The sequence below is a fragment of the Muntiacus reevesi genome, chromosome 18 (assembly GCF_963930625.1).
Source record: "Muntiacus reevesi chromosome 18, mMunRee1.1, whole genome shotgun sequence".
NCBI lineage: Eukaryota > Metazoa > Chordata > Mammalia > Artiodactyla > Cervidae > Muntiacus > Muntiacus reevesi.
The window spans coordinates 52,773,463-52,786,708 of NC_089266.1; the positions used below are offsets into that span (position 1 = coordinate 52,773,463).

The 13,246-nt window shown below is 41.0% G+C and overlaps 1 pseudogene; it reads right to left on the reverse strand.

The window, feature by feature from the left end:
- Positions 1-3,795: 3,795 nt before the first annotated feature.
- On the reverse strand, positions 3,796-4,720 carry LOC136150026 (olfactory receptor 4D1-like; annotated as a pseudogene).
- Between the last annotated feature and the right edge of the window lie 8,526 nt (positions 4,721-13,246).

Sequence of the window (13,246 nt, forward strand, 5' to 3'; positions counted from 1 at the left end):
TCTGTCCATGGGATTTCCCAGGCGAGAATACTGGAGTGGGTTGCCATTTCTTTCTCCAAGGAAATTCCTGACCCAGGGATTCGAATCCACTGGCAAGTGGATTCTATACCACTGAGCCACCACAGAAACCCAATGAGGTGAGAACAAGTGAATTATTCTCTGGACCATAATTATTCAAGCCTTCTCTCGGCAACTTTTAGGAGAGCTGCTTTCACTAGTCATGTAAACAAAATAACTGAAAGGAAGTTCTTGACTTGATTGTTCAGATCCTGAGGAACTAGATGCCTAACTATCTTGGCTTAATATTAAAATATTGATGGCAGTTTTTTAAATGGGAGTGTGAATGGGAGTGTGTGAAAAACTAATATTAACTGAACACTTACTATAAATATGTGTTAAGTGCTCTGCTGGGTGTTTTACATTTACCTCATTGGTACACACCACGCTGTGAGGTGAATATTATGTAAATTTTGCAGCTAAAAATGTTGAGGTTGAATGATCTACAGGGGGCTTTCTTGGTGGCTCAGTCAGTAAGGAATCCACCTGCAAAGGATTCAAACCCTGTGTTGGGAAGATCCCCTGGAAAAGGAAATGGCAACCCACTCCAGTATTCTTGACTGGGAAATCCCATGGACAGAGGAACCTGGCAGGCTACAGTCCACGGGGTCACAAGAGTCTGACACAACTTAGTGACTAAATCAACCCAAGAGGAGGAAGACCTGGGAGTATCTGAGTCCCATAGCCTCATAGCCTATAATTGTCCCACTGTACTCTTCAAGAGAGATTTTGTTTTCTTAGGCTCCAAAACCACTGCAGATGGTAATTGTAGCCATGAAATTAAAAATGCCTGGTCCTTGGAAGGAAAACTATGACAAACCTAGATAGCATATTACAAAGCAGAGACATCATTTTGCTAACAAAAGTTTGGATAGTCAAAGCTATGGCTTTCCCAGTAATCATGTACAGATGTGAGAGCTGGACCATAAAGAAGGCTGAGTGCCAAAGAATTGATGCTTTTGAACTGTGGTGCTGAAGAAGGCTCTTGAGAGTCCCTTGGACTGCAAGGAGATCAAGCTAGTCAATCCTAAAGGAAATCAACCCTAAATATTCATTGGAAGGACTGTGCTGAAGCTGAAGCTCCAATACTTTGGCACTGATGTGAAGAGTTGACTCCTTGGGAAAGACTCTGATGCTGGGAAAGATCAAAGACAAAAGGAGAAGGGATGAGAGGAAGAGGTGGTTGGATGGCATCACCACTCAATGGGCATGAGAGTGAACAACTCTGGGAGACAGTGAAGGACAGGGAAGCCTGGTGTGCTGCAGTCCATAGGGGTCACAAGGAGTTAGACAGGACTGAGCAACTGAACAACAGAGGGAATGGCCAAGACAATGGAATCAGGAAATTTGTCACAATCGGAACAATTAAAGGACTGTAGATGCTGCATCTGGAGAAGAGAAAAATTAGAGGATGAGAAAAGGATCGTCAGCTAGTTAAAGGACATTAGTGTAGAAGGGAAAACGCTGTTCTGAGGGACACTCAGATTTAACATGACACAGTCCATTTTCTCTCCCCTCACCTCCAAATACCCAACGTGAGTGGGGAAACTGTGTGAAATGGGGCAGGGAGGTAGAGGTGGAGAAAGAATGAACTCAGAACTGCTGTGACGGCTTGAAGAGCCTGTAACTTTTATTTCCTGGATGGGATGGTTGCTGGGAGGGAAGCAGAAACAAAAAAGCTCTGCACTATCTTCTTAACTTCAGATTAACATTATACATTACCCAAGACTCTCACAAAGGAAGGATACCTCAAAGGAGATAGAGTAAATATATATAAGCTATAGAAAGATAAATGAAAAGTAGATTTGAACTTGACAGGGAAAGAACTGAGTGCAAGAAAAAGTAGAAGTGCCTCTCTGGATAAGATAGTGTTCAATGTGTTGAGCAAATTTAAAAGTGAATAAAGCATGGCCCCACCCTCAAAGAGACCTCATTCCAAGGCAGGAAGTCAAAGAGAAAGGCAAAAACCCATAAGGTGGCAGCTTTAGATTGAACCCATATCTCAAATCTGGACCACTAGTAGACATGGCTTTGTCCTCGCTGGCCTTGGCTCCTCAACCACACTACAGGATCCTCCTCTCAGCCATATTATGCAAGTGATGTGAAGATTAGGTTGGGAAACTAGAAGAGCTTTCAGATTACCCAAGGAGTTTTTGTAGAAAAGGAAAAAATCCAAAAGGAAAGTACTCATATGGGAAATAGTTAGAAAATGTTAAAAGTGAGACACAGTGAGGAAGGAGGCAGAGAGCAGGGAGCAGAAAGAAATGTGATTGTTCCAGAGTTGAGAGGAAAGTGCAGGCTATAATTAGATTGGGAGAACATCAAAATGTAAGGATTGATAGGATTATTAAAGTTGGAAAGTTTAAACAGGTTTTGTATAAAGAAGTTGTGCCTCCTTTACTTGAATATTTTAGGGAAACGGATATTGTGTTTGGCTTGGGGAACACTTCCTTTGCCTAGTATTGTAAAACCAAAATCTATTGGGTTGGCCAAAAAGCTCATTTGATAAGATGTTATAGAAACTAACTTTTTCTTGGCTTATGTCTAAAATATTTAACAAAATACTTTCTATATAATGGAAAAAATATAGCCAGTGTCTATGTTGGTTATCAAACATAATTACAAAGGACACATCTGAGAACCATCTCTTAAAAACCAGACCAATACCTTTGAAATGACCTAGATGTTTCCCCCTGATTGGTTGACCTATGATAAGGAAAATTCTAAAACTTGTGTTCATCATTGCACCATTTGGTTTACCTGTATATCTTTAAGCAGTACTTGGTTTGTTTTTGAGCCTTATAAAAATGGTGCCATAATGTATATATGTGCAATGGAATATTACTGAGCCATAAAAAGGAATGAAATTGGGTCATTTGTAGTGATGTGAATGGGTGGACATAAAGTCTGTCATACAGAGTAAAGTAAGTCAGAAAGAGAAAAACAAATGTCATACATTAATGCATATGTGTGGAATCTAGAAAGATAGTACAGATGAGCCTGTTTACAGGTCAGGTATGGAGACACAGAATAGAGAATAGACATGTGGACACAATGGGGGAGGGGGCAGAGGAACTGGGAGAGTAGAATTGACATATATACACTATTGTGTGTAAAATAGATAGCTAGTGTGAAGCTGCTGGGTAGCACAGGGAGCTCAGCTCAGTGCTCTGTGACCTAGAGGGGTGGGATGGGAGTGGGTGGGAAGGAGGTTCAAGAGGGAGTGGATATAAAAATCCAACTAATATTTTGGCCAGCCCAATACGACTGAAGTCCTAATGGAGCCTACAAAAAAAAAAAAAAAAACATGAAAGTGTTGACCATTCATCACAGATATTCATCCATAGATGAGGAACTCTCTATGTTTTCCCTTGTGATTAGTTGAGACTCTGAATTTCAAATTCCATCCATACCTCCTGCCTCGAAACTTGGAGTCAGAGGAACCATCTCCTGGCCAAGCTCTGCCCCTCACTTGCTCTTCATCGTTGAGCAAGTCACTTCTCTCCTAGTTTTCTGGCTTGTTGAACTGTTGAATATGATAATAGCATATTCACTGTTAGTTTTGTGAGAATGAGACAAAAGTACAGAAGTGCCTAACATAATATCTGACACAGGAGTAGGTACGTAGAACTATTAGTTTAATCTCAACTGCCTCACTCCATAAAGACTTTCCTCCACTTCTTACATGGAAAAACAAAGGTTCAGAGAGATTTGTCATTTAAATTACCTATTTTAAGTTCACTCCTTGCTGGAAATCACTAGGCACTTGCCTAATCTCTCCATGGTTGCCTGCATCTCCTGGTTCCTCAGGGTGTAGAGATGAGGCTGAGCACAAGACCCTGTAGCTGATGGATGCAGCCTTGTCCATGGAGAAGGGAGTGAAGGGTCGGGCATAGATAATAGATACAGAGAATAAAGCTCAGAGACACGACAATGATGTGGATGGTGCACGTGGAAGCTGCCTTCCTCCTCGCCTGCCCAGAGTGGGACCTCAGCATCACCAGGATGACGGTGTAAGAGATCAGAACGAGGAGGAACCAGATGAAGACCAGCATCCCACTGTTGGAGATCATAAGGAACTCCAGGAGGGAGGTGGCCATGCAGGCAAGTCTCAGCACTTGTGGAATGTCACAGTAGAAGTTATCTAGGATGCTGGGGCCACAGAAAGGTAATGCGAGCATCAGAGCCAGCTGGACAATGGAGTGGACAAAGCCCCGAACCTAGGCAGCCACCTCTAGACCCACACACATTCGAGTGTTCATGATGGTGACATAATGGAGGGGCTAGGAGATGGCTATGTAGTGGTCACAGGCTAACACTGGGAGGAAGAAGACAGTCCCACCTCCCAGAGAGTGGAGGAAAATATGGGTCATCAGCCCTGGTAGGGGATGGTCTTGGTGTCATGCAAGAAGTCCACCAGCATCTTTGGGAAACAGACTGTAGAATAGCAGATGTCTATGACAGACTGATTTCAGAGAAGAAGATACATGGTTATATGGAGCTGAGAGTCAATAGTCACTGTGACCATGATGAGGAGGGTTCCCACAATGGTGATGACATAGACAAATGGGAACACCACACACAGGGATTTCTGGAACTTCTCCATCTGTGAGAACCCCAAGAGGACAAACTCTAACACCTGTATGATATTCTATGTTTCCATGGGACCTTCTCCACATGCCTAGAGAGAAACCATGCAAAATGAAAACCGTAACAATTCAATCATTCTCCTTTAGAGAGTCAGGATTCAGTTGATCAAAGTCACTGTTGAGTACCACTCCCCAAGTGGAATTTAGAAGAGCCTTTCGAGGAGATAAATATATATTTCAAGGCTTTCACACGCATCTCCCTAACCACACCCTACAGTGTATTACAAGCATTAATACATTACATTAATTGTACAATGCTGTCTTTCTCCATGGGTCATGTCTGATTCATACTTGCTGTGTCTGTGAACCACAGGCTTCACAAATATAGTTGAACCAATCAATGGATTGATACACATGTCACCAAGTACCTATGACCACAAACATAATCAACCTAGGTGCATAAATCCTGAGAAGATATTGAGATTAATGATTAATGAAGTTAGATAAACAGGTAGATGTTCTTCATGGTGAACATTTGATGGGCTTCCCATGGTTCATTTGCTAAAGAAAGAGAGATGTGTACTAGAAGAAATTAACGTGTACAAATTCAGAGGAAAATGTAAAGAAAAATAAGCAGCTGATTTTGGCCATAGTGAAGCTGGGATGATTAGAGTTTCTCAAACCTTCCCACGTAAATAGTTCTCAAGTGGTGTTTGTTGTCATGGAGCCATCTGTGGGATAACTCCAAGCAGCCCAGGACAAATGTAAAATCTCCTTAAATGCTCCTGTGTTATATTTTAAAACTTATGTGAATTTTCTATTAAACACATATCTCCAGATAATCTTTGGAAGTCAAATATTGTGGCTTGTAAAGCTTTGTAAGACCAAAATACTAAAGAAAAATAGAATAGGGGAGGGAGGGGGATCAAGATGGTGGAGGAGTAGGATGTGGAGTTCACCTTCTCCCACAAAAATATTGAAAACATATCTACAAGTGGAATGATTCACACAGAACAGCTACTGAATGCCAACAGAAGACCTCAGGCATCCAAAAAGACAAGAAAATTGGTAAATGATATTTGACTAATAAATACAAATAGGAAATCACAATGGTGAAGAACATTTAAAATATATATATTTATTAATAATATTCTACTAGAAAAAGGACAAAAGAAAAAAAAAGGGTGAAATGTCACTGACCAATATATTAAAAATAAATAATGCAGATTCTCTATCAATCAAAGAAATCTAAATTCAAATCAACATTTTAAAAAATCCATGTATAAAGGCTTATTGAGATAGGATTTCTCACACCCTAGTGGTAAAAGTATAAATTAATGTCACTTATCTAGAATGCAATTTGTCAGTCTACTTCTGAGTTTTTAATATATACAAAATCTATTGTGACTTCAGGAACTTGAGCCTGTAAAAATACCAAAAATGTAAACAAACACTTATGTAAATAGATGTAAAGTTCACTGTTATTTCTAGAAGTAAAACAGGAAATAATGTAAAACCTAACTACAGAAGAAACAGAAGAATCTACAATAATTAATCCCTCAGTGAAAGTTGCTCAGTAGTGTCTGATTCTTTGCAACCGCCATGGACTATACAGTCCATGGAATTCTTCAGACCAGAATACTGGAGTGGGTAGCCATTCCCTTCTCCAGGGGATCTTCCCAACCCAGGTCTCCCACATTGCAGGCAGATTCTTTACCAGCTGGGCCACTAGGGAAGCCCATGAATACTGGAGTGGGTAGCTATCCCTTCTCCAGAGGATCTTCCCAACTCAGGAATCAAACCAGGGTCTCCTGCATTGAAGGTAGATTATTTACCAGCTGAGCTATCAGGGAAGCCCTAATTGTTTCTGTTTACTGAGCTTTCATAACATGCCCACTTTGGTCAAGGGCTTTGTAGACATGATATTATTTTGTCTTTATAATGACACAGAGAAGTAGGACTCTTCACATTTTATACTCAGGAGAGTGCTATCAGAGAGGTCAGGATCATAACGGACATTACCAAACTCATACCTGGTAAGGTTTGTAGTCATGTGATTGAAAAGTGAATATTCTTCAATATTATGTCAATACTTCTTTACTGTATAGTAATACTGTATATCCATTTTAAATGAGCTGTTTATTTGTTGAACCATCACTAAATTGACCTAGAAAAAAACATTGGTCAAATACAAATGTTATTTCATTGAAGTTTGGTTATTGATACCTAAAAAAATAAAGAACAAAAATATAGAATGGGGAAGAAACATTTCTTTAGTTCAGTAAGTGAAAGTTCTAGAAGACATCTATTTGAAAAATAAACTGAGTTCTTTGGTGTTAAATCTATTCCCCTTGGGGACTTCTCTGGTGGCCCAGTGGTTAAGAATCCGCCTTGCAATGCAGGGAATGTAGGTTTGATTCCTGGCTGGGGAACTAAGATCTCACATGCTGCAGAGCAACTAAGCCCAGGCACTCAACTAGAGAATCCTTGCACCACAACTAGAGGGTTCTTGTGTCACAATTAAGACGCAATGCAGCCAAATAAATAAATAAATTCATTCCTTTGGATTACACTTCTCCAGAATTTTTCTCTAATCATTCAGGAAATTTTGCCTTGAGGCTCCACCCTGTGAAGAAAATAGAACATAGAAAGATCTCTCCTCCCTGATCCCCTCCTGAAATATGGAAAGAGCAGCAGCAAATGCACTGATGTTTACAAGGGAATTTAATGAATATATGTAGAAATATTTCTATCAACCTGTAGACAAATATAAAACAGACTTCTCTCTAAAATTATCTGTGAGGTATAATAGTATTCAAGATATTTCTATGTTTATCTCATCTCAAACTCACTTTTATCCTCAAATATTTGTATAAAAATGTTTCAGGAACAAATACATTACCATATATAAAACAGATGACCAGTGAAAATTCAATGTATGAAGCAAGGCACCCAAAGCTGGTGCTCTGGGACAACCCAGAGGGATGGGATGGGGTGGGAGGTGGGGGGAGATTCAGGATGCAGGGGACACATGTATACCTGTGATCAATTTGTGTTGATGTATGGCAAAAACTATCACAATATTGTAAAGTAATTGTCTTCTAATTAAAATAAATAAATAAAAATTTTTAAAATGTTGTTTCATGCATTTTGTTCATTCTGTGGCTACATCAACTCTCAGCATAAGACCACTGGAAAAGCATCCTCTTGGGCCACGGAGACCCCTGCAATACCTTGGGAGGGAAATGATGTGATGAAACAGGGTAAAAAAGGGCTTACGCTAGCACAGTAGGGCAGGAAGCCCTGAGACAGGCAAGAGCAGAATAGTACTTCCTAGGATGTTGTCAGAGCCACCCCAAAAAAGGGCAATATGCTTTAGTCTAGCTTTGTGTCTTTGCTCCTCCACATTTTTGTCAAAGTCAGACTAGGTAGACAGCAGCTTAAATAGCATGGTTTGGCCTCTCAGAGGAAGTCCCTGACCCCTAACCCTTCATCCTCAACTCTCCCACCTGTTCACTGATTTCTCAAATGCCAATGGCATAGCTTTATTATACCTATTTTTGTCTTTACCCATAGTAAGTTGACAACTATCACACTTTTCTATGCCTTTATCAAAGAAATGCATGTGTGCCGTTATAAACAAACTGACTTCCTGAAAGACATTTTCCCTCTTCTTCAAAGTTTTCTCAAAAGCATTTCCATGGTTCTTCATTGTCTACAAGGAGAAATTTCCAGTTTTCTGGTGGGTTTTCAGGGGCTTCCATACAAACTGGCTCCTACCTTTCTTTCCAGACCCAAATGCCACTTAATAGTGGTAAAAACAGTAAACATTCATTGTAGCAGTAGTTGTCATAATTGTAAATATTTACTGTGTGTTTATTATGTGCTAGGCACTATGCTAAACATTTTATAAGCATTATCCTGTTTAATTCTCATATATCATTCTCATGCTTAAAAATTATAATAAGTACTATTAATCATCCCCACTTCACAGATAAGTAAACTGAGGCTTAAAGAGGTTAAATAATTTGTCCCATGTGACACAGAGAATAAGTAACAGAGCTGGAACTCTGAACAAATCCACACCCTTAACTATTACTCTCTTCTTGCTTGCTCCCCTCTAAGAAACTCCTTGGCTTCAAAGAACCTGATCTTCTCCTTGGTTCTTCAGGCCTCACTGTCTTCCATCAGGCTAGTGCCCCACCTGGATTGCCTTCCCATCCTGTCCCCCTGTCTGAACTTGACCTCTCTTCAATTCCCAAGCGTAATTAGCCCTTCCATGCATTGCCATATACTGGTATTTTTCCATTAGAATGCTTCTGCCATCTCAGGTGTGTTTGTAATTTTACTGCAAGTCTAACATGTTGAGTGCCACACAATTCTCAGGCACAGAAGACCTTTCTCATAGATGGTCCCCAAACAATGTTTGACTGCTTGATGTTGGGTGGAGTGCTCATATGGGCTGACCTCTGTGAGAGGTGAGGGGAGAGAGAGCAGCCACTGAACAAAGGGATTCAATTTAAGGAACCTGGAAAAGAAGTTCCCAGCACCACCAGGTTTACAACCCTGGAAGCATCATCTCAGCACGGCCAGGATTCTCTAGTAACTCATAAATAATATTTGGAAATGATTCTTCCACCTGCATCCTAGAAAGAGATTTAGAGGGATCCTAGATGGGAAATCAAGTAAAGAGACAAGAGGGAGGGGCAAGGCCGGGTAAGGCAAAGATTCCGGACCCTTTTCCATGGTTGCTCAATCCCTGTCTCCCATCTGTCTTGCTCTTGGGAAAGTAATTTACACAGGACTAAGAGAGAGAAGGGAAGGAGAAATAAGTGGTTCCAAAAATGGGGATGAACCTACTCTGTGGTCATCTTGGGAACACTAAGGGTTTTTATTAAATACAAGATGTAAGAGAAAGGAAAAGATGGAGGAATAGCAGTAAAGAGGAAAGGAAAACCTGGAGTGGGAGAGGCAGCGAGTAGAAGGAGGGGGATAATAGGCTTTAAAGGGAAACATTTGAGGGTGGGAAAGAAGAGAGAAAGGCCTGGTTTGTTTTCTCTTTGGTGTGGGAAGGAGCTGTAGCACATGTGTGGGAGGTGGAGGAGAAACCATTGGAGTCTATATACTGCTCTCCCTCCCACTCTCTGTCCTAAATTTCACTCAACACACAAGCTGTACAGACAAAAGTCCTAGTCCCAAATGAAATCAACTGTTCTCCAAATCCCATTCCCCAGCATTCTTGCCCAAAGACATCTCCATGGCTTCCCTCCACACCACGCTTATGTTACAGTAGGCTTTGGCAGGAACCTTCTCAGTGCTGACTTGTCCATGGGAAGGACCCTGGGGCCATCACCTACCTCCAGCCCAAAGAAGCTAGGGAGACTTAGAGCTTCCCATCATCCAGGCCACTGTTTCCCTGTAGCTCCGTTTACTTCCTGGCCTCTCTCAGACCAGGTCTTAAGAGGAAGGACAATCCTCAGAGGACAAAACTCAAGCTTAATTCATGAAATAAAGCTAGGCTTAGGCTGCTGAGGGCAAGAGCAACGGGAGTTATTAAAAAGAATGTGAGCTGTTGCATCATATGTACATTATCACTGAGAAACTGTCTTGGGGCAAAACACTTCAGGGGCACTGATCATAGGACCAAGATGAAGAAGGATAAGAGTGCTTAAGGGAAATAAATTCCCAGGGAGGTTTACAAAAACCAGATTCCTTGAGGTCAGCACCATGGACAGTGCAAGGCCCCGCCCCTCTCCTACCACCGCCAATGACAAAGTGAGCTAAGTCCTAGGACCTGGTCCAGGTCATGCCCTCTATAGTGTAAACTCTATAGTGAAGCCTTTTTCACATGCACAATTGTTTAGGTATCTCTCACCCCAGCCTCTGATCTGCGGTCCTTTCTGTCAGACTGAATTTCTCAATATAAATCAACTAAGTTTACTCCCAAGATAGAATTCATATACCATAAAATTTGGGCTTCCCAGGTGGCGCCAGTGGTAAAAAGCCCACCTGCCAATGCTGGAAACATAGTGGGTTCCATCCCTAGGTAGGGAAGGTTCCCTGGAGGGGGGCATGGCAACCCACTCCAGTGTTCTTGTCTGGAGAACCCCATTGACAGTGGAGCCTGGCAGGGTAGCGCTGTCCATGGGGTCGCGAAGAGTCAGACACTACTGAAGCGACTTAGCACGCACGCTCAAGACGGCTATCCAAGTCCCAGACCGGTCACTAGGTGGCGCCCACCCGGCGCAGACTCAAAAGTACTGCGAAGGCTTTGAATAGCCGCTGGCATTGGAACCACCCCTCACACCAGACAGATCAGGACTCCACAGGGCTGACAGCTAAAACAAACAACAAACAAACAAAATCAACGTTCTGCAGAGGAGGTTGACAAGAATAAAAGCCTTACAAAATAATATTTCCAGGATACAACACAAAATTTTCAACTTATAAAAAAGGATAACTTCAATAACTTAAAAGGAAAAGACAACAACAAAGAAAGACCAATTCTAACGTTATGCTGAAGCTGAAATTATAAGACTTTGAAGTAGCTATTATTACCAGGCTCCCTGCGATAAAAGTGAATACCTTTGAAACACATGGAAAGATAGCAATTCTCAACAACAACAAAAACATGAAAGCTGGTTTTTTTTTAATGGAAATGTTAGAATTGAAAAATAAAAAAATGGAAAAGAAATTCTCTGAAGGGGTTTAATGGAGATGGCAGAGAGAAGAGTCAGTGAACTTGAAGACAGAGCAATAGAAAATATCCAATCTGAAAACAGAGACAAAAGTTCACAATCATGGTTGAGTTCATGCGTGGTCAGAGTTCACCTTAGAGATAATGTATCTGGGTCTGATGATCTAGACTCACCACCTTCCCACTTCTCCAGGGTCTCATTTCCTTGTGCCTGTATGTGTCTGTGTCTTCTCTTTTCTGCTTTAATTGTTCCTCCTTGCTGTAGAGAATGGGAGTTCATGGGAGCTCAAGAGCTCTGAGGTCTCTGAGCTTCTCTGGGCAACTGCCTTGGATTAGTTTTCCTTATCCAAAGGCTCAGTTCATTCCTGCTTTAACTTCAAGGCTATTTTACAGATTCACCAAATTTCTGCATTTGCCCTTGGATATGTTCCTCTGCTATCTCCCTGCCACACATTATCTTTCAAAGATTGTCTCTGATCATGAAATCAGTGTTATTCTTATCTCACTCTTTTAAAATCTGCACTCAAGTAGTGCTGGGAAAACTGGTCAACCACTTGTAAAAGAGTGAAATGAGAACACTTTCTAACACCATACACAAAAATAAACTCAAAATGGATTAAAGATCTAAATGTAAGACCAGAAACTATAAAACTCCTAGAGGAAAACATAGGCAGAACACTCTCTGACAAAAATCACAGCAGGATCCTCTATGACCCACCTCCCAGAGTAATAGAAATAAAAGCAAAAATAAACAAATGAGACCTAATTAAACTTAAAAGCTTGTGCACAATGAAGGAAACTACGAGCAAGGTGAAAAGACAGTCTTCAGAATGGGAGAAAATAATAGCAAATGAAGCAACTGACAAAAAATTAATCTCAAAAATATACAAGCAACTCCTGCAGCTCAATTCCAGAAAAATAAACAATCCAATCAAAAAATGGGCCAAAGAACTAAACAGACATTTCTCCAAAGAAGACATACAGATGGCTAACAAACACATGAAAAGATGCTCAACATCACTCATTATCAGAGATGTGCAAATCAAAACCACAATGAGGTACCATTTCATGCTGGTCAGAATTGCTATCCAAAAGTCTACAAACAATAAATGCTGGAGAGGGTGTAGAGAAAAGGGAACCCTCTTACACTGTTGGTGGGAATGCAAACTAGTACAGCCACTGTGGAGAACAGTGTGGAGATTCCTTAAAAGACTGGAAATAGAACTGCCATATGACCCAGCAATCCCACTGCTAGGCATACACACCAAGGAAACCAAAATTGAAAGAGACATTGTGTACCCCAGTGTTCATCGCAGCACTGTTTACAATAGCCAGGACATGGAAGCAACCTAGATGTTCATCAGCAGACGAATGGATAAGAAAGCTGTGGTACATATACACCATGGAATATTACTCAGCTATTAAAAAGAAGGCATTTGAATCAGTTCTAATGAGGTGGATGAAACTGGAGCCTATTATACAGAGTGAAGTAAGTCAGAAAGAAAAATACCAATACAGTATATTAATGCATATATATGGAATTCAGACAGATAGTAACAATGACCCTATATGCAAGACAGCAAAGGAGACACAGATGTAAAGAACAGTCTTTGGAACTCTGTGGGAGAAGGCAAGGGTGGGGTGATTTGAGAGAATAGTGTTAAAACATGTATGTTATCATATGTGAAATAGATCACCAGTCCAGGTTCAATGCATGAGACAGGGTGCTCAGGGCTGGTGCACTGGGATGACCCTGAGGGATGAGATGGGGAGAGAAATGGGAGGGGGTTCAGGATGGGGAACACATGTATACCCATGGCTGGTTCATGTCAATGTATGGCAAAAACCACTACAATATTGTAAAGTAATTAGCCTCCAATTAAAATGAATAAATTAATCAAAA